This window comes from Pseudorca crassidens, chromosome 1 (genome assembly GCF_039906515.1).
Source record: "Pseudorca crassidens isolate mPseCra1 chromosome 1, mPseCra1.hap1, whole genome shotgun sequence".
NCBI classification, from domain to species: Eukaryota; Metazoa; Chordata; class Mammalia; order Artiodactyla; family Delphinidae; genus Pseudorca; species Pseudorca crassidens.
In genome coordinates this window covers 91,011,380-91,032,173 of record NC_090296.1, presented here as the reverse complement: position 1 = coordinate 91,032,173, position 20,794 = coordinate 91,011,380, and the positions used below count along the sequence as shown (strand labels likewise).

At 42.0% G+C, this 20,794-nt stretch overlaps 1 protein-coding gene across 11 annotated transcripts in view; it reads right to left on the bottom strand.

Moving 5' to 3' along the window:
• SEMA6D (semaphorin 6D) overlaps window positions 1–20,794 on the bottom strand; it is a 584,591-nt gene that overhangs the window by 32,457 nt on the left and 531,340 nt on the right. The window lies entirely within an intron of this gene.

Genomic DNA, 20,794 nt, shown 5'->3' with positions numbered 1-20,794 from the left:
AGTGCTTTATTTAGTCGCAGGTTGCCACAGCACGGTACACTGACATCGCTTCTGCCTCTGCTCAGATAAATATTAACATGCCTGTTTCCCTGGATGCAGCTACTCTGCAAGGCGAGGGCCTTGCTGGGCCTCCTGCTGTGGGCTCCTGCTGTTCTCTGGACCAAGAACACCTTCCACGGCTTCTCCTCCGACTGGCAAGTTCCTATTCGTCCCTTAGGACCCTTCACCAGTTTGAGCCCTTTTCCATTTCTTCCCTTTCACAACACTCCATCCATTTTGACTCTGGTTTGACCGTGGTGGGGAGCACTGGCCGTCTACATGCTTCTTTCTGATTAGACTGAGTTCCTGGAAGGCGGGATCTATGACTTCTTAGTGCAAATAAGTTCACAGGCCACTACATGAAATATTTACCATGCCTGCTCCGCTAAGAGAGCAGGGTTTGCTGGGTAGCATACTCCTCTTGTGTTCATGGGACACACCTGGAGTTATGTGTAATATGCACATGCCAGAGACTGGAAAAGTAGAGATGATACTGGTCACAACAAGCCGTGGCTGAATGCTAAGGAAGCACTAGGCATTGTGCTAAGCACTCCCTAGGAGGCTGGTGCCATTTTCCCAAATTTTCAGATAAGGAAATAAAGAGATAATCTGTCTCCAGTCACAAAACTAAACATTGGGGCTTAAGTCAATTTGACTCCAATGTCTGCCGTCTTAATCACCACACCAGAAAAAGATAATGCAAAAGAGACAAAAAGGAGAGGAGAAAGAGGCCTTTGTAATTTATTAAGAAAAGAACACTGTCATGTTTTTAGCTTGATTTATTACTGTTATTTTAAGATATGAACAGCACTCATCTCTTCTTCTAGTCTAATGACCTAGCAGGTAACTGCAGCAGACAAAGAAAGAAAGATTCCATGAAACAAAAAACTAATAAGAGAGGAGTTTCATGCCGGAAGCAAGCGAAGACCCTGTCTCCCTAAGTCTTGGGAGTTGGTTTCCACCTCTTCTTCCTACCTCCACCTTTGAAGCGGTCAGGGGCCTTTTCCTTACTATCCCTGACCCAACAGCAGAGCCTTCAAGTTGTTTCTGGGGGTGACAGGGCAGGGATGCAATGGGGACCCACTCCCGAAGTCAGGGAACCTCCTCGTTCACGTGTTCCTGTGTGGACACACATTGAGGGTGGAAAGCCCACCAGGCCCCTCTCTGCTCCTCGGTCCCTCAGAGTTAAAGAAAGGCTCCCGTGGGAATCTCTTCCTTTAAATGTCCTGCAGGCCACGCAGAGTGGATGGGGGTGGGGGTGGGCACGTAAGAAGGCAAGTCTCCACCTCTGAAGGCTTGTCTACTTCTTTTAGTAGACAAGTGGAAACTCTTATCCGCAGCCCACCTCAACCCTGAGAAATGGCTGAAAAAGAGGGTCACTGTGGAAACCCGCAGAAGGAGCCATGAGAGGATGGCCCATTTTCTCACCACGCCTGAGAATAAACACCCTCATACAATCCAGTGAGGAAATGGACTTTAAGAATACTCTGGTTCCACCACCCATTAGTGGTGTGACCTTGGAAAAACTACTTCACCTTGCATCTGTAAAAAATAGAAAATAATTGGACTATCTTAAAGGATTGTTTTAAAGGTTACAGGCTTAATATTCAGAAAACCTTTAAAACTGTACCAGTCAAATAAGTGCAGTAAGTATTAGCTATTATTATGGTTATTGCTGCTAGTATCATTATTAGCATAACTCTGTTTCTGTGTCCCCTGCCCTGTGATAATTTAATCTTTTCTGAAGACCACCTCTGGTGATTTCAGTGTCTTCTTCTATGTTCCAAATTCTCTCTTGGAATGTTCTCTGGAAGACTAGACAAAGAAACTGCCTTTCCCTTTGCCTGGCACTAGGAATAGAAACACCTACATAAACCACTCAGCAATCAGGTGAGATCCTCATAAGTGCAACTGTCAGCACATTAGATGATAAACATTTTGCCACTATAAATGCAGCAAATATACTTAATGCCATTATTTTTTTTGAGATGCAGCACATACCCAGGCCCACCTCTAATATCTATCTTAAAAGAAAAGAGCCATGACACAGATGATTGAAAGCCCTGAGACCTGGCTTCCTGGGGAAGGCTGGGGAGTGGAAGGAATGCTGCTAGATTTCCACAGTGGAAAAGTCAGTCAAGAGACACCAAACTGAATGACTGAATTCCTTGTTGTGGGAAAGGTGAGTTAGGTAAATGGAGAACTCACTCCTGGAGTATTCTAGAAAGCAAGGGTAGAGGCCAGTGCTATAATATTATACCTCCCAGTCCATGGTGTTTCAAGTATCTAGATTCTTAGCCTTTCAAAGAGCTAGAATACTGTATGGCAATTGAAAAACATGGTCCCCAAATATTTTTATACTGTTCCCATTTAGAAGTGGGTGCATAGATCCTTCTTTTGAATCTGGGATATGACTGCCTGAATAACAGAATATGGTAGAAGTGATGTTATATCACCTTCTGGGCTGAGAACATAATGAATGGGCAGCTTCCACTTTCTGTTTCTTCAGACACTTTTTGAATCCAGCCACCATAGTATGAGGAAGCCCAAGCTGCCTACGAAGCATTCATGAAGAGGCCCGGGTAGAGAGGGACTAAGGCTGTGGCTCTCGGCCCTATAGTTGATCTCCCAGATGATAGGCAACACCCATGGGCTTCCCACATGAGTGGGCCAACTTGGAAATGGATCCTCCAGCCCCACAGCTGAGCCACCCAAGTTGATACAATGTGGAGCAGAAATGAGTCTCTCTGCTGAGCTCTGCCCAGATTGTAGATTCATGAGTCAAATGAATGATTGCTCTTATTTTAAACACTCGGTTTTGGGATGGATACTGCATGTTTTGGGGAGAATCCTTTCCTGGATCCTTTAAGGTACTCTCTGTGGCCTGAAATATTGCTGTTTTTTGCTTTCTCCTCTTAGTCGAGCTGAAGACTGAAATTAGCTGTCAGAGCTGGATATATTGCAGAGACACAGGAAGCTGTTGGTCAGAATGCAGATGCTATGACAACTCCCAGTCTTCAGATTGTCTTTCTGTGTGTCAAGCAGGACTAAACTTGTCCCTAAAATGTCTTATCTCAGTTTCTTAAAAAATCAGGCTTCTTGTTATTAATCAGAAATGCAAATTACATCAACAAGGTACAATTTTACAAACTGCAAATAACTTTTGTTTTTTTCTTAAGGATAAAATTTAATACTAGTAAATTGGGATGAAATCAATATATTGCACATGGCAGGGTAAATACAACCATTTAGAAAACAATTTGGCAATGTGTACACACACGCTGCCATCCATGCATGCTAACAATACTAACCCTAACTCAGTAATTTTTACTTCTATTACTTTATCCTAAGCAAATGATCTAAAGTAAGAAGAACAAAAAAAGAACCTGTTAGAGGAAGATGCTTATTTATGATGGTGAAAAAACTGGAAACAGGTGAATTTTCTAAACATGGAGTAGTTAAAATAAAAGTATATTACACCAGTCTCATGGAATATTATGCAACCATTCAGATGATAATAATGAAGACCAGTAATCCTCAGTTTATGATGTAATACCAAATGGGAAAAATCAGAATATAAAATTGTATATCCACTGATTACAACTCTATAAAAACAGAGATACATATAGACAAATATCAAAAGAGACTAAAGACAAAATAAGTGATTTTAGGACTTTTCCCCTTTAAAACAATACATTGTATTTTTTTTTTAACATTATAAGAGGAGAGATGGAGAGATGATCAATTAAAAATATAAAGTCGGGACTTCCCTGTGGTGCAGTGGTTAAGAATCCGCCTGCCAATGCAGGCGACATGGGTTCGAGCCCCGGTCTGGGAAGGTCCCACATGCTGCGGAGCAGCTAAGCCCATGCGCCACAACTACTGAGGCTGTGTGTCACAACTATTGAGCCTGCTCTCTGGAGCCCGCAGGCCACAACTACTGAGTCCACGAGCCACAACTACCGAAGCCCACGTGCCTAGAGCCCGTGCTCTGCAACAAGAGAAGCCACTGCAATGAGAAGCCCGCACACTGCAACGAAGAGTAGCCCCCCGTTCCCCTCAACTAGAGAAAGCCTGAGTGCAGCAACGAAGACCCAACGCAGCCAAAGATAAAATAAATTAATTAATTACTTAAAAAAAGCACAACACTTAAAAATATATATATAATATATATAAAGCCACCCTCCAACCCAAGTAAGCTGAGCATTTTCATGATGAAGGCACTTAATGCCCTTCTGTTGACCAAAGCCAAGAACTAATAGTTGGATCCTACGGAATATATCTCTTGGAATATTATTTTAGATGGTAACTTCCTAGGGAATAAGTCCTCTGTAATTCTAAATATCATATTTATACTCTGGGTGTTCAGTAAATGAACATGGAAGTAATTCAGAGATTTCAGTTAAATTGGCATGTCATCATTCTGGCTTTGCTCTTCTCCCCTTCTAACCTCCTACTTTTTCCTTCCTAGGGCTCCAAAATATAAAGTGCTAAAATAAAAGCAGCAACACCAGTTTCTATTTTTAAAGTGAACTTTAATCTGATTTTCACAAAGATCCACGCCAATTCAAAATCGCTGCTGTACTCTTGGTGCTGGTAATATGGTGATCGCCTTTTGCATTGAGAATTAAGAATTCTAGTCACACAGGAGAAAGAAAACCTGGCTTAGACTTCTCAGTGGTCAAGTGCAAAAGCAAAAGGAAAACTGATTGCAATTGTGTCCTTGGATATTTAAAGTCAAAACCATTTTTACCCCAGTTGTTTAAATATTGGCATCAAGGTCTCCTTTCTCTAGTCTAAAAACATGCACAGGAAAATGGAGAAGAAAGACCTGGCTCGCTCAAATTCCAGACTTCCTCTTAAAGCCCGGTGAGCGGAGTGGCAAGAAGTAAGGACGCTTTCATTGCCAGCCTTCCTGCTGGAGTCATCACCCTACTTCACTACCCGCCGTGTAAGTGACATTCTAAGCATTAAGTATACTTTTATTTGTATGTGTAGCACAACATTAAATACATGTTTTCCTAAACTAATTTCTAAGCAGAACTGTTTACAGTTTACCTTAAAGATAAATGGCTGCTGGAACACTGAATCCATTTCGGAATTTGGTCACTTTGAGCCATTTTTATTAGTCATAAAATAAATACCAGAGCAGATAAAGATAATGCTGTCATTCTGCCTCTAGGTGTTAAGAGTAACAAGAAGTCACACTTCAGCTCTTTCTGTGGCCCTTTTTGAATCAGCCCGCTCAATGCTAATACGAATGTAAACACATCAGTCAGCCAACCATTAGGGGCTGAAGAAATATCTCCTGAGCTAAAATATAAACTCCCATTTGGTTTCCAGGCTCCTAAGCTAATCATCTTATTGCACACAATAAAACAGGCAGAAATCAAGATGTTCTCTACCAAGATAAACTAGAAATAAATGAAGTTAAATTAAATGAAAATAAGTGAATAAATAAACAACCCCTAAACTGAGTAACTTTTAGGAGGCCCAAAGACATGATACTTCCAGCTCTTGAAAGTAGAAAAAATTACCATTCTCTCTCTCTCACACACACCCCCTAAACTGAGTTGTTTAAAAGAATCTACATTAACACCTCTTGATCAATGTCAAAGTAATTGCTTAATATTTAAGGGATGAAATTTGTAGCACCAAGGCTTTGATTTTAATTGGCTCCTGGTACTGTGACTTACACTGGAGTTGTCTGTGGGCTTTTAACATTACAGAACGGCTTCCCATCTCTGCTCAAACAGGCCAACAACATGCGTGCGAAGTGGAAAAACGTCCACTTAATGATGCAGGTTTAGGTGGGTGATTAGAGACACTTTGAGCATCAAGTTGTCTTGTGATCTAAAATTTGCTCAAGTGGAAGGCAGCTCCAGGCAGAACTGAAGGTCTGTCTAAAACTGATGACTGCTACATCTCAATTAACTTAAAGTTGTTTTTCTTTGATACGTCTTTATTTCAGTTTGCTGGCGACCTCAACTTGATAAAAAGCATGAGTATACCTGAAGTCTGTGCTTGCCATTAAACAGCTACGAGTTTTAATACAGAATTTGCAACAGTGCTCACGCAGGGTGACTGCAGATTCATTGGTGGTACCTCTTTCTTGCACCTTGGAGAGACTGGGTCTCCAGAGAACTAGATATTTGGACCACCATGAGTACAGTGGTATCTTCTCTACAAGTTAAAACTGAAGTTTAAGCCCATACAGTATAGGCCCAGAGCCAGCATTCCCCCTGCACCACACTGTGGGGTCTGTTTAAATTGGCCGGTTGCCCATGCCAGTGGGCTGCCTAAATAGTTTGATTATCACCTTGTAATATACAAAATGAGGACTGTAAATTAGAGAACTCTTAAGGATGCCAATATTTGTATATGAGAGTTTTAAAGTCTTGGATATAGATTTTTTTTAAGTGTGGCAAAAGTACAGGAGTGAGTTACGTCTCCTCTGGGATATTAGCATAAAATCTATAGAGAGGAATGGACAATACAAATGAAATGAGCAGAACAATGCCAGGGTTCAGTCAATTCGATTTTATGTTGTAAAATCACTAAACAGCATGTAGGCCTAGTCTAGAGGTCACAAGTTTCAGCTACACAGCTCAACTTCTCCAAAAGAGTCCTGACTGCAACTTCTTTTTCTTTTGGTCCCATCATCCCCATATCCTAATTTTGAATTTTGAGAGTGTGGTCACCCCCGTTACAATCCAAACCCAGGGCGGACATCATTTGACACTCGTGTCTTACTCTCCTGAAGTGTGCAGATTACCGGCAGTGACCCTGGAGACCATGTCTTTTCTGCCTCAGTTTACAACGGAGAGAACCAAGGCCCAGGGAGATCAGGCAGCTTGCCTGAGAGTGCGAGGCAATGGGAACTCAGGCCCTGTCAACTCAGATCCTACAGAATAAACAGCTTTGGTGAAAAGGAGCAATCAGGCCAGGCTACCTGATTCACAGGGGCCAGTGCAAAATGAAAATAGGGGGCTCCTTATTCAAAAATTATTAAGAATTTCACGATGGCAGCACATTCTAGGCATGGGGCCCAATGGGACTGCACAGGTAACACACCCACGAAACAGATCCTGGATGCAGTTATTTCATTATTTACTGAACTTTGACTCTTTGAAGGCCAAGGGGAAGAAAAGCTCTTTGAACACTGAATGTGTTCAAAAATGATCTATTGTGTGGATAAGTGAACGAATGTGTATATGAATGAGTGAGGGAATGCGCCTAGAAAATTACAACTCAGACCCAGGGTTACTTGGTCCCTTATTTAAGTGATGCAATTCATAATCTGAAAATACTTCACAACATAATAAAATTTCCCAGCCCCAACATAAATAAGTTGCCAGAACCACGTGCAAAATGTGAGCAGCAAGGTGTACAGGTGGTAGCATTACCATGCTTTTATGTGCTCAAGAAAGGCCACTTCTTAGCAGAATTGGTCTTGCTTTTTTTTTTTTTCTCTTTGTGTGTTTAGAAGTAGCCATCCAGATATATTTTATGGAACCTCTCCATGTGCAAAATCTACAAAATACTTCGGATATGAGTATTTCCTATTGCCAAGCATCCTTGATTTGAAAACAGTAGTAATAACAAAACTATAATTTATAGAGTTTTTTATTATGTCAGATACCATGCTCAGTGCTTTGCATATATTTCCTCCTGAAGAAAGACCTCACCACAACATCTCCATGAAGTAGATATATTATCCTGATTTTCCAGTGAGGAAAGCAAGGCTCCAAGAGGTTGAATGGCAGAATCAGAATCAGAATTTGACCTTAGGACCATTTGGACTCCTGGCGACTAACAGTTCTTCGCAAGGTTAGGTATACACAGAACAGCAGAGCAAGGGCTACTGCTTCCTTTAAGGAATGAGACTTTTATCTGATAAGGACTGAGTGAAGTTTCACTTTGGGGAACAAAATTGCAGCCATAAAACACTGAAAGCAGAACCTTCTGATACTGAAAATCTAGGTGGTTAGTTTTATAGCTTATTGCAAAGTCGTACAAAGGCAGGTAAAGGAGGAACCTCCTCGTCCAGATTTTAGGGGGCCTCAGGGTCTGATTTACTGCATTACTGTATCAGGAAAAGAGGTTGAACAGGACAGAGGGAAGGAAGACTTAGCCAGGCTAAGATTTCCACTCAGGTAGTCTGCAGTGTATTTCATTAAGGGACAAGAAAGACAAAAAATGTGGGTAACTTTCAGGATTATAAATTCACATTTATCTCAGAGTTGAAGAGAAGAGAGTTAGTGTTTCTGTCTCTACCTCTCAAGAGATAAACGTGGCTTCATAATTATGGCTTGTATTTATTATGATGTTTCAAAGTGTTAATCTATTAAGTATCTTACTTCTCATTTAAAACAAGTCACAGGTGGGGAAAAAGAAAAAAATATGGGAGCAAATTCATTTGATATATTCTGTCCACTTGTTCGTAGCACTGTCCTCCAATGTCATATCTTTTATATTTTTTAACTGCCTAATTAAATGAAAATGCTGTTCTAGGGACATAAAATTTTCAAATAATGGCAGAAAAATATTTCTGGCCAAACACTAAAGTTTTATAGCTTGAAAGCACTCATGAATACAAAGAGTTTGTATTTTGTTCATCTATCCACTGGTAAGCCAGTCTGATTTTGTTCATGCATCCACGGGTAAGCCAGTCTCCTCCATGTAAGTCGATTGTGGTGGTCCCGTTCTCCTGCCCAAGGCTGCTTTAGGTTACAGGTGTGAGCAGGTGCCATGATTCTATCAATGGGAGAGTCTGTACTAGTAAAGGTTTCTTAGGGACTCTTGGTCTCTTGATCTGCTGGATTCTCACCTGGAATGTGCCAGTTTTACTGGGAACATGAAAAGAGCTAGCCAAGGGGAGGTTGACAGGATGAGAATGGCAGAGAATATAGACAGCGCCTGAGTCTTTGATGATATTAAGCCAAAGAATTAATCAACACTGGAGCCACCTCATCTCAGGACTTATTATTATTGACTTAATGTTATATTTCCTCATTGTTCAGCAATTTTGAGTTGGGTTTTCTGTTATTTGTAGCCAAAACCAACATGACCGAGCACCTATTGTGTTCTAGGACCTAGCTGGCCAATTTCCATGCATTAGCTTTAATTTATTTCCCATCTCTTAAGGGACGTTTTCTCCATTTAACAGAAAAGTAAACTAAGACTTGGAGAAGCTAGTGATATGCCCAATTTCTCACATCTAGTCAGCAGATAGGGGGCAGGATTCCAACCTATGTCTGTCTGACTTTGAAAAGTTATTTAAAACCTCTGTATGTGTTTGTGTATATGTGTGGTGGTGTTCTATTTTTATATATGTCCACATTTATACATCTACGGTGAAGGTGTTATCTGTAGTAGCACAACCATTCATCGCATTTTTGAGTCTCTGATAAAACAGTTAAAAATGTTAAAAATATTCCCTCATAATTGAGGGAATAGCAACAAAATAAAGCAAATGGTAAGAACTGGCAAAAGTAATCATTATCAAGTTTCCTTCTCCATTAGGAGTTACTTATTTTCAAGCTCGGTTCTGAGACATCGTGCCAGATGACATCTGCATTAAATTACTCAGCAATCTGTATAGAGATCATTAATGAGTGTGAGTGCTTTAAGAGGGATATGTGTCTCCAAAGAAAATACTGAATCAAAGATGGCGAATTTGTTGTATAGAAGCTACCATGCCCTCTCCCTTTTTCACAGAAGACTTTGCAAATCAGTCAAGGCATCCTTTTTCTCCCTGACCTTAGATGTAGCCCCATAAGTTTCTACAACACAAGGTGCAACAGCTACTACCAATCAGGTTTGGCTCTCCACTTTGAAACTCATTTGCCCTGTCTGTCCTACACATTCCATGGGGAGTGGCTCTTCAGGGAAGTAACTGAAAATTACAGGGAAATTGTGCAATGGTAGCGTATCAACCCCTGAGAGCTGAATGAGGTGCAATTACTGCTAACTGAAAATATTATCTATGTATTTCTGAAAATTGAGTCTAAAAACTCAATATTAGCAGCAGTGAAGTTTAAGTGATCTTGAAAGAAAAGGGCAAAGTGTTGTCAAATGTAAATGGCAATAATAAATTTGAGAAGTTGGACTACTTGTGTGTCTGTCTCTTTGTACAGATAGCTCTATGCACATTCATGAAGTGGATTCGTATTTTTTTAAATCACTGTTAGATGTGCTACTATGAGGCAATTAAAATATGGAGATAAATATAACATTATGGAATCCTACTACTAGAAAGAAACTTGGAAATCGTTTAGACTGTCTCTGATGCCCATCCCGACCTCACTTTGTTCTAATGAGAGCACTAGGGCCAGCGAGGGCAGGGCCTTCTCCAGAGCTATCTGGTGGGCTAACAGAGGAGCCAGGCCAGATTTCCAGACTCCAGCTCTGTCCTCTCACAGCCTTTTCAGTGATGGGCGCACGTTTTGAATTTTAAAACGACATTAAGCCTCAGAAACCAGCAAAGTGTGCGGCAAAGAGAAGAAAGAGAGAGAGAAGAAAAGTAAGAGAGTGGGAAAGAGATCTCTGATAACTTTCTACAATTCTTAGCAAAACACATGCTCCCGATTTTCTGATTGACCTCTGAGGACATCAAGCCTCATAAGTTGGAGATGGTCTTGGCTATCTATCAGTGGATGGGCTGGGGTACGTGCTGCCTGAGGAACCACGTCCAATTGGCCAAGAGACACTGCCAGAGACAGCAAAGGATGGTCTGGTTATAGCCATCACCTTTTGTCAATCATCCTTTGCTGGACCAGGAGCTCCATTAAAATACCTTTGTATGGTCCTCCAGAATGGTCCCCTGGTCCCCCAAATGCTCTTTATTTAGTCAACCCCATGAAAGACAACCGGATTCAGGGACCCTGCCAATTCAGTTACCAGGTAAATAGTATTCAGCCTCACAAGAGAAAAGTGAATGACTATATATATAGAATGCTTAGTACAAAGTTGGACATGGAGATCAGTAAGGTTAACTTCTGTGTTGTTACTGCTAAAATGATATTTAAAAGCCCCCAATTGATTATTCTAAAAGTAACATGGCCCTCCTCACTACTTATGTTCTGCGATCTTATTGTTTCTTTCACTGACTGAATTGAGGAGATTTTATAGTGAGTGGTTGAGATCATGGGCTTTGAAGTCAGACAGGCTTGGCCTTGGATTCTGACACTGCCATTGTGTGCTCCTAGCAGGTACTTAACTGTGGTAGACAGAAGAATGTCCCCCTCCATCCCCAAAGATGTCCACACCCTATCCCTAGGACCTGTGAATATGCTATTATACACAGAAAGAGGGACTCTACGTATGTGATTAAATAAGAGATCTTAAAATAGGGGGGTTTTCCTGGATTACCTGGGTGGACTCCATGTAATCACAAGCGTCCTTAAAAGATGGAAGAGGAAGGCAGAAGAATCCAAGAAGGAGATGTGTCTATGCAAGCAGAAGACGGAGTTCTATGATGGCTGGCTTGGAATTTGGAGAAAGAGGCCACAAGCAAAGAAATGCAGGTGGCCTCTAGAATCTGGAAGAGGGAAGGAAACGAATTCTCCCATCAAGCCTCCAGAAGGAATACAACCCTGCTGACACATTGACTTTGGCCCAGCGAAACACATTTGGGACTTGCAACCTCTGGAATTGTCAGGTAATAAATGTGTGCTGTTTAGACATCTAAGTTTGTAGTAATTTATTACAATAGCAAAAGGAAACTCACTTACGCTCCTTGACTGTCTGTGCCCGCCGGAATTGTCAGGTAATAAATCTGTGCTGTTTAGACATCTAAGTTTGTAGTAATTTGTTACAACAGCAAAAGGAAACTCACTTATGCTCCTTGAGTATCTGTGCCCTCATCTATAAAATGGGAATAAAAAAAGGATGTGCCCCAAAGGGCTGACATGAGGATTAAATAAGAGAATGCAAATAAAACTCTTTAGTGCTTAGCAGAGATGAAGAACTCAATAAACGTTCACTGTCATTATGCATGATATCATTATCTAGAGAGGAGATTTATATATTGTGATTGTAATAAATGGTGATTCCATAAAGTATAATTCATTGTATCATAATAATCCCTTACATTTGAGCCGCACTTATCTGGTTTTTACGAAGCCCTTTTATCAACATCGTCTTACTTGATGCTCGGTATAATTGTGAGTCCACAGATGAGGAGACAGAGCCTCCGAGGAGACAGTGCTTTCCTTAGGTCACTCAGAGAGCCCACTATTGGCCAAAGTTGGAGTCTAGGTCATCTGATTCCAGATACAGTAGGCTGCCAATTTCATCATGTGGTTTATAGAAATATACACACAGGGTATGTAGAATCTTAACAAAAGACAAAAATGATTAAGGCCAAATGATGGGGTTGTTCATCCCACACAAGACCATTTCCCATGTGATCTCATCCAGCGGCGTTTTTTGCCAGGGCCTCCTGCCCCAGCTCCTGCAAGTGTAGCCGGAGGCCTCTCTGTAATGCATCTAGTCAGTTGTGCAAAGGACAAGGGAAAAGATTCCATCCTGACCGCAGCAGGCAATCACCTGATGCCCTGAAGCATGAAGTTTGATTACCCTTATCTCAGTTTATCATTAAATCAAAAACTGTTGCTATGAATACTGGCCCAGGACTCCATTTAGGAAATGATATAGACCAGTCAGCAGAAGTGAGTGAGTGTCCTTTTTCTTTCTTAATTTCTGCTCACCGTGAAGATCTTTTGCAAACTAGAAAAAAAAAAAACGGCAGCTTTGAGCAGATTTTATTACTTTCTTACTCTTTCATGAGCTGGCCAGGATGCCTTTGGCTCATAACCATTCACCCTGTGCTGTAGGCAAGAGGTTTGAGATCTACGACCTAGTGGCCTGCCAACACTAGCCTTGAAGTCTACCACTTTGATGGGAATCTGAATTTTAGCAAAATGCCAGGCAATTTGCAGGGGCACTGATGTTTGAGAAACTCTGGCTACACCAGAGCATTGTTTCTCAAATTGTGGCCAAGGGACCATAGCCTATGAATCACTTTAGGAGTTTGTTGAAAATGCTGACTCCAGGGCCCCATCCCAGACCCAGCAACACAGATCCATTGGTGCTGGGGCCCTGGGAATCTGCAGTTTAGCCCTATGTGATTCTGATAAATTTTAAAGTTTGAGGACCACCGGTAGAGATCAAAGATGTGGGTGATGACAGGAATTGTTAGGAGAGGGCCTGAATTTCCATGGTGTTATTCAGGTTTTAATCAGACTAGGGAGCAACCAGCATAGAACACATACCAGTCACCTATATTTTTGTCCTTCGGCCCAACCAACAGAGGAAGCCAGATTTCTGACATCATGAATCTGAAACGGCTGATATGTGGGTCAGAGCTAGGCAGCTAGGCGTCAAGGTCTGAGGTGACTCTCTAGGCCCCTGGAGCTCTCCTGCCAAATTCCCCTTTGCAGTCTGGCTGAATCTGTGGCACGTGTAGTGGGTGGTGGTAGAGAAGAGCTGGTTGTAAAACTGGCTTCAAGGTCTATATATCAGTCAAAGAGATACGATAAAAATCACATGTGAAGAGACTGCATAGTATAAGGGCTAAAAGCATGGGCCTTGGAGCCAGACTGCATTTACTTTTACTTAACAGACATTGAGATAAATACAGCACTCACTGCTAGCCAAGCACCATTCTAAGTGCTGTTCAAATCTTAATTCATTTATGTCTCACAGCGCCTACCAGGTGGGTACTACCCTCATCATCCACCTTTTAGGTCATGAAACTGAGGCTCAGAGAGGTTAAGTAATTTGCTCAAGATCACACAGCCAATCGATCACACAGCCAGGACGCACGCCCCAACAGGCTGGCTCGAGTTCATGTTCTTAACCACCCTACTAAGTTGCTTCCCATGGACCCGAGTCCCCTGGTTCCACTACTCATTAGCTGTTTGACCCTGGGAAAATTACTCCATCTCCCATCCCTTAGTTTTTCCCCTGTGTAAAATGAGGATATTATTAATAATAGTACCCACCTCAAAGAATTCTGATCAGACGATTTCATATATCCACTTAAAAGAGTATAAGGCACACGGTCAGCACTTAACAAATGCTAACTCTGAGGGAGCTATCAGTCCCACACTCTCAGGGGTAGCATGAGGATTAAATTAGGTAACATATTTAAAGTACTAGGCGCTGTGCCACGGCACCTGGTAAGCACACGGTGAGGGCTAGCTGTTATTATTAGTCGAGCTGAGCCACGCCAGTTTATTTTAGGTTTTGTCTGGAAAGCAACTGTGCTCTATGCAGGGAGGCAGCACGCCCTTCACTTCAGAAAGTAACTGGGTAGGAGCCAGACTAATTCCTAGATCCAGCAGGTTCTCTGCTTTACGTCACTGGAATATTCCTGAAAAGTCCCTAATATTGAATTTGTATATGCTTAACCCTTTTTCCCCATTGACCTATTTTATAATTTCTGATTGATCTTTCATTGGCAGTGTTTCCTCAGACTTAAGAGTCTTCTCTCAGACTGTCATGTAACCATTAACTTGTAAAAGACTTAAACATACCATACCAGGGAAAATTGAACCACTGGAGCGATTCTTGGCAAAGCAATTGTAATGTAATTGTTTTCATTTTATTTTTCCTTTGTTATGTATTCACGTGCTTACACTACAGAGAACTTCCGGTCTTTCCTCCCAGAAAGCTTATCACCTCCACTATTAAATTTAATCGTGGATTGATTACAATTTACGTTAACTCAAGGGGTTAATGATGGCTTGGAAACCCACATACCCAAACATCCTCGCTTGGAGTATGGCTGGGCACCGGGGTAGGGGAGAAAGGTGAATGAAGGTGTGGGAGTTGGGAAGGTAGGGTCGTGGAGAGGCATTGACGGGGGTGAGTTTATCCTGAAAGCTCAGACCCAAAAAGGGATGCTGGATCCCCAGGGCCTCTCAAGGATGGGGTTTTCTAAAAGGAAGTATTAGTAACTCCAAGTTGTTTCCTGCCACTTTTTCGCTCCTTCTATGAGGAAAAGGCTGCCATAGCTCTAACCCCATTGCTTGCGAACTTTCCCAGGCATGATAGGTTATAACCACAATCGAATGAATAGTTCAACTCAATTAACATGTTTACTAAAATATCTGCACCACGTCTACTATGTGTCACGCTCTCTGCTAAGTTACAGCCGTGAACAGGCAGTCTAACCTCATGGGGCCTGCGGGCTCCTCTCCCAAGCACCTAGAGTCCAACTCATGCCTCTCTCACGGTTTCAACAAGTTTCTGCTCTCTCTTCGGCTTCCTATCTCCACGTCCTCCCCAAATCCACATCTATGTATGCAGCTTATTCTTTGTTATAGAGTCTCTGTCCAGAACCTCTTGAAGTTAAAGCAAAAAATAAAGTCCATGAAGCATCAACCTTCTAGTGTGATTCTGCTAAACCCCTCTGCGGGGGGAGCCAGCTTGCTGGGTAATTCGAGGCAAGTCACGCGATCCCTTGCGATATTCCTGTGGAACACTGAACCCGTTGGCAGTTGATGTGGGGTTTTAGCTCTGATCACGGAGCAAACTCCGGAATCATCGCAAGATCGATCCCATTCATTCTGACGGCTTAAGCCTCAGGGCCATCTACTGATCGGCCAAGTACAGTAGGCCAGAGACACTCAAAACCTATTTGTAGGTTGCATGGCAAACTGCTTCTTCACACCTGAAACGCGAGTCTAGGTCAGGACCCAAACGTGGACAAGTGACCTAGACCCCTACCCGCACCCCAGGGCCTTTGCCTAAGCTGTTCTCTATGCTTGGAATGCCCTCCCTCTCATCACCTCCCCTCCTGGCCCTTGCTGTCCACCTGTCCAAATCCTACCTAGGTCAAGGGCCAGCTCGAATATCAGTGGCTCCACAAAGCCTCCCCTGCCCACCCTGGCCAGAAATAACTTCTCCCTCCTCTCAATCACCATAGGTCCGTGTGTGTTTTCTGGCACTTAAGACACTCACCATTTTACTTTGGCTCTGTGGTTACGTCGTTTTTTTCTACACCACTTAGTAAGAGCCTTGAGCTCTGGACCCATGTCAGTTCCTCTTTGAACCGTTTCCCCACCCTGGCACCTCCTTGTACAGAGCCAACACTTGGTAAAAGTTGGCTGAAGGAACAAATGGTTACCCTAGCAAGGACAAAAACAGAAGCAACTGCAACATGCTGTATCCCCCCTTTGGCTGCCTGTTCTCCTCCTTCTTCTATAGCTTTTAAAAATGTATTTACTTGATCCACCAATTACCCACGGGAGGTTTGGGGACTTACTGATAAATGGAGACAACTCTGCAGACCAAAAAGTTTCCAGAGACCCTTCTAATGACAAGAGAGGCCTAGGCCAATGTAGGCGCTGGGGGAGTCTGAGTCCCTGGTCTGCTGACAGCCGGCTCCTGGGAATGGAAGTGCTATTTTCTCAAAGAGCTTCATCTGCTCTCGTTCATATGTGCCAGTTCCTCAGCTGAGTAGAAACTCCTGACTTTATTTTTAAATACAGACTCCAATAATAGGCTAAGTAATTGCAGATCTTCCTGAGGCCTTATTATACATGTACCAACATATTGGACTTTTTAAAACCCATCCTTCTTTTCCAAAAATGTATGTTGAAAACCTTACATTTCAGCATTCTATGTAGTGGTAATGTGTATTTGTTTTTTTCCCTCCCATAGGAATCCTGAGTAAAAAAGAACAACAAAAAATGCGGATGCGTGGGTGACGATTTCTCAACAACGTATCTGATGACTCACAGAGGTAAAAGGATTCTCTCTCAACCATAAGTAAGAAAAATGTATATTACAGTACAATACATAGTCAGATTTCAGTAAGACAATTTCCATCCTCGCGCCACTAATGCGTGAACAGCTGCAGCTCTCACTGTCTCTGCTGATGGGGCCCATGAATACTCCTGGGAAATGGGACCGAGACACATAACGGATCTTCACCTGCCAAGATCAGGGAAGTGAGTGTCAATCGCACCCTGACGCAGAAGCACTTTTCTGGTGGCGAGTGATGAATACTGCCATTTGTCCTATGCCACGCAACCTTGGACAGGAGAGTCTAACATGGGGAAAAATGGTGGGCGAAGATGCTGTTCTAGGACACTTGAAAAGAAGACAGTGTCATTAATTATTCGGCCAACAGGAATAAAAAAGAAAGAAGAGTACGCCCATATGACTTAGTTTAGAGAAATGTTAAAACTTAAGAGCATAGCGATTCTGTACATACCATTTCATTCAATACAAAGATTTCCCTCAAAGTATGACTCTTTTTTTGAAAAAACAACGTCAGAAATATCAGGGAGTCAAAAGATTGCAGGGTGATCTGTGTTCCTGGAAACAATTCAGTGCAGTGATGACGTGGTGGGCTGAGATGTCAGGGAGATCTGAATTCAAATCCTGACTCCACCACTTCCCTGCTCTAAGACCTCAGGAAAGTGACTTGACTTCTCAGGTGCTTGAGTTCTTTTCTTGATAAAGCAGTGATAATGACAGAATCTGCCTCACCCACCCCAGTTGTCTGTTACATGACATAGTTAAGATAAAGGTCTTAGTGTGTGCCTAGAAATTAGTAAGCGGACTAACAATAAGTATAGTTGTTGTGGGTGCCGCTTTCTCTTCTTCCTCTCCCATTATCATCAGCAGTAGGAGCATCCCATCATCTCAGCTGTTTTGTGGCTGATTTCATTAGTAAACATTAGGAAAAGAGGTGAGAAGACTATCTCCCACCAAAATATGAGGCAGTCTCCCCTTCCCACATCAAACTCCAAAAGCAGTACTTCTAATTATAAAAGTCTTTTTTGTTTTTAAAGCTTGGCAACATAACCTAATAAACATGTCCACCTAATTTATGCCATTCTTGCTTTAACAAGCAATGACTACTGTAACAGATATCTTAGTGAGTAAAAAGAAGAAAACAAACCAAAAAATGTGATAGAAAGCATTGGGTTCCGTTACTCACGGGTCCCAGATTTAGGTACATCACAGGTTCTTTGTGAAAAGAGATGAAGCAATGATACCTTCAGCTCTCCAAAGGACGAGACAGGGTCTTTTTCTGTTTTCAGTCATTTGGGATCACAGGCTAAAAGCTACTTCATTCTTTTCTTCCCCCTTTCAATAGACTGAGTTCTGAAGGTCTAGGATGAGTGGTGTGAATGACTCCTTCTAATTCTGTAATTCTGGTGGTTTAATCGTATCAAGTCTAAAGAGGCTTTTCTGTGGGTCACGTAAGGTGGAGGCAAGTCCGCTCTGAAGTGGAACATGCCACTGCAAGCCAGCAGGGCCTTTCTGCAGGTGTGCCCCCAGAAGTGGGTGAGGGGCCCAGCACAGGTTGGCAGACAATGGAAACGTCCTGTTCTGGGTGTTAACTTTAGCTACCACAGCCAGACAATGTTGCCAGTGGTGTGGAAGAAAAAAATTGCTGTAGCCAGCTGTGTTGTTCACAGTCGGATGGATTCTGTGTAGCTCTAAACGGTGACGGAGCCAGCAGCCTGTTGTAGCCAAGGACAGAATGATGGATGATCTACATACTGTGTCCAAGTAGAGAGAATGGCAGAAGTTCACTTCAGGGTTGTTAAAATGCTAATCTGGGTGAGTTAACAAAAGCTTGATAGAAGAGAAAAGTTTGAGAAAAGTATACCTTGTGAGGTATCTAGTGGACCACTGATTTGATCACTCTTGGTTACATAAATGGTTGCTTTTCAAAGTAAGCCTGTTTCCCTAGTTATCCTACTGGGAAGAGTGGAAGCAGCTTCCCTTATCAGCTGCACTGACACTTGTCAGGGTCTGAGGAGGAAAAGTTAGCCCAACAATCGCCACCTTCACTGAAAAGGGTTATGATATGCTTAAAATAGTTACATGATTTTCATTCTCTCTACAATGTCATGGGAATAGATCAAAACACATTTTTCCCCCCACAACTGGAAGCTGGCAGCTGTTCACAAAATAAGCTGCAACCTAAGACACTGGCTTTGGTAGATTTTAACTCTAAGTCTCCATTCACATGAGCCACTGAAAGCGAGATCCCCTGCTCCAATGAGTTTCAACATGTGAATTACACTAATAGTACATTGCATCATTAGTGTTAAAGGCAGGAAGATTGGCCCCCTGTAAATATGTGGTATGGATAATCTTCCCTTAAAATCTTTAGGATGAAATAACATCCTTCAAAAAAAGGTGCAGATTTACATTTCTTGCCAAATGATCCAGTTTTGCCACTCTCTGTTTCTTTGGATTCTTCTTTCTTACTTAAGTTGAACATAGAGAAACGTGTCTGCCTCACCTGATGTTGGAACATTGGCTAGCATAGCTCCTTGCAAACGACAGGGACTCAATAAATACTGACTGGCTGGCATACCTCAAGCACTTCTTGCTTCCTCTAGAAATGAATCTAGAATGGGCAGGCTTAAAGTCTATTAACTGAAATAAAAGGTAATATTTTATCTTGTAATATGCTAAGAAAGGAGTCCACCTCCTACGGTTACACCAATAACGGTTAGACATTCAGCCAGGCTCTTAACTCTGCATAAAATGCATCAGAAGGGTGAAAAATGACCCTATTTCAGATGCATTTTTCACTCTTTGTCTCTTAGTGGAACTCAAATGCAAGAACAATGACTAAGCTAATTACCAAGGCTTATTTTGATGGAGCAGCAAGAAGTGAAGAACTTCTCCAGTTTCAATAAGTCCTTAACAATTATGGGCATTTTTGTGAAACAAAGCTCCAATTCCTGCTTACTTTGTCTGTGTGCCTTTCATGCAATAGAAACCACCACACAGGATTCAGGGGCCTACGTACGCAGAGCACAAGTTACTGGACAGATCCTTCCTGTTTAGCAAGCAGCCAGTGAACTTAAGTCCACTGGATTTCTAAGGAAGTTACCCTCACTCTAAGGACTAATAGGTTTGCATCACAACCATCTTTCAAATCCATCCAAACGAGGGGAGACAAGAGCAGATGGTGCTATTAGAGGGCACCTAAATAAATAAATACGTAAATAAATAAATAAAGAGAAAGAGGGCGGACTGCCCACAGATCTAAATCAAATTCAGGTCAACTAGCTGTTTGGTGAAGGAGAAGCCACGACATTCCAGGCACACTGTCCTGCATCACAGAGATGTTCCTCAAAAAAGGTTACCTGTGTAGCATCCCTAACAGAAACAAGGACAGGTAACAACTAGAATCCAGTAAGAAACAGTAACTGGCTGTTAATTTCAGCAAATGTACCACTGGAAGAAAATGGTTTGCTAAACAACACCATTTGGAAATCTCAGGGTTATTTATTTGTCTTTCTGAGAGCACAGTCTAGGGACCTAAGTCAAAGCATGGACACTAACTTTAAAAACAAAACTCAGCTATGTTTATTTACCTCAAGATGTTCAACTTCACGGTAATATAGGCCCAAATCTCAGAGCTTACTTGGCAATTTCTATTCATCTAAGCCAGCGTAAATGTTTGTGTCATATTGGCCAGCCTGACAGAACATGCCTGTCACTCACTACATTGAATGTGACGACACACAACTTAATTTCCTGAGTTAGATATCAAAGAGAGCGAGGGGATTTTTTTTTAACAACATGGATAAACCAGCATCAAAACCTACTGTTAAACCACCAAAAGAATAGTAAAATCCTCACCTTGAGCTGTCTGGGATAAGCTTTCTCAATTCTACAAGGAAGAAACCTTGAAACATTTCTCCAAACAATTATTTCTCCAATTCTGAGGAACGGAGACCAAACCAGATTTAAAAATGTT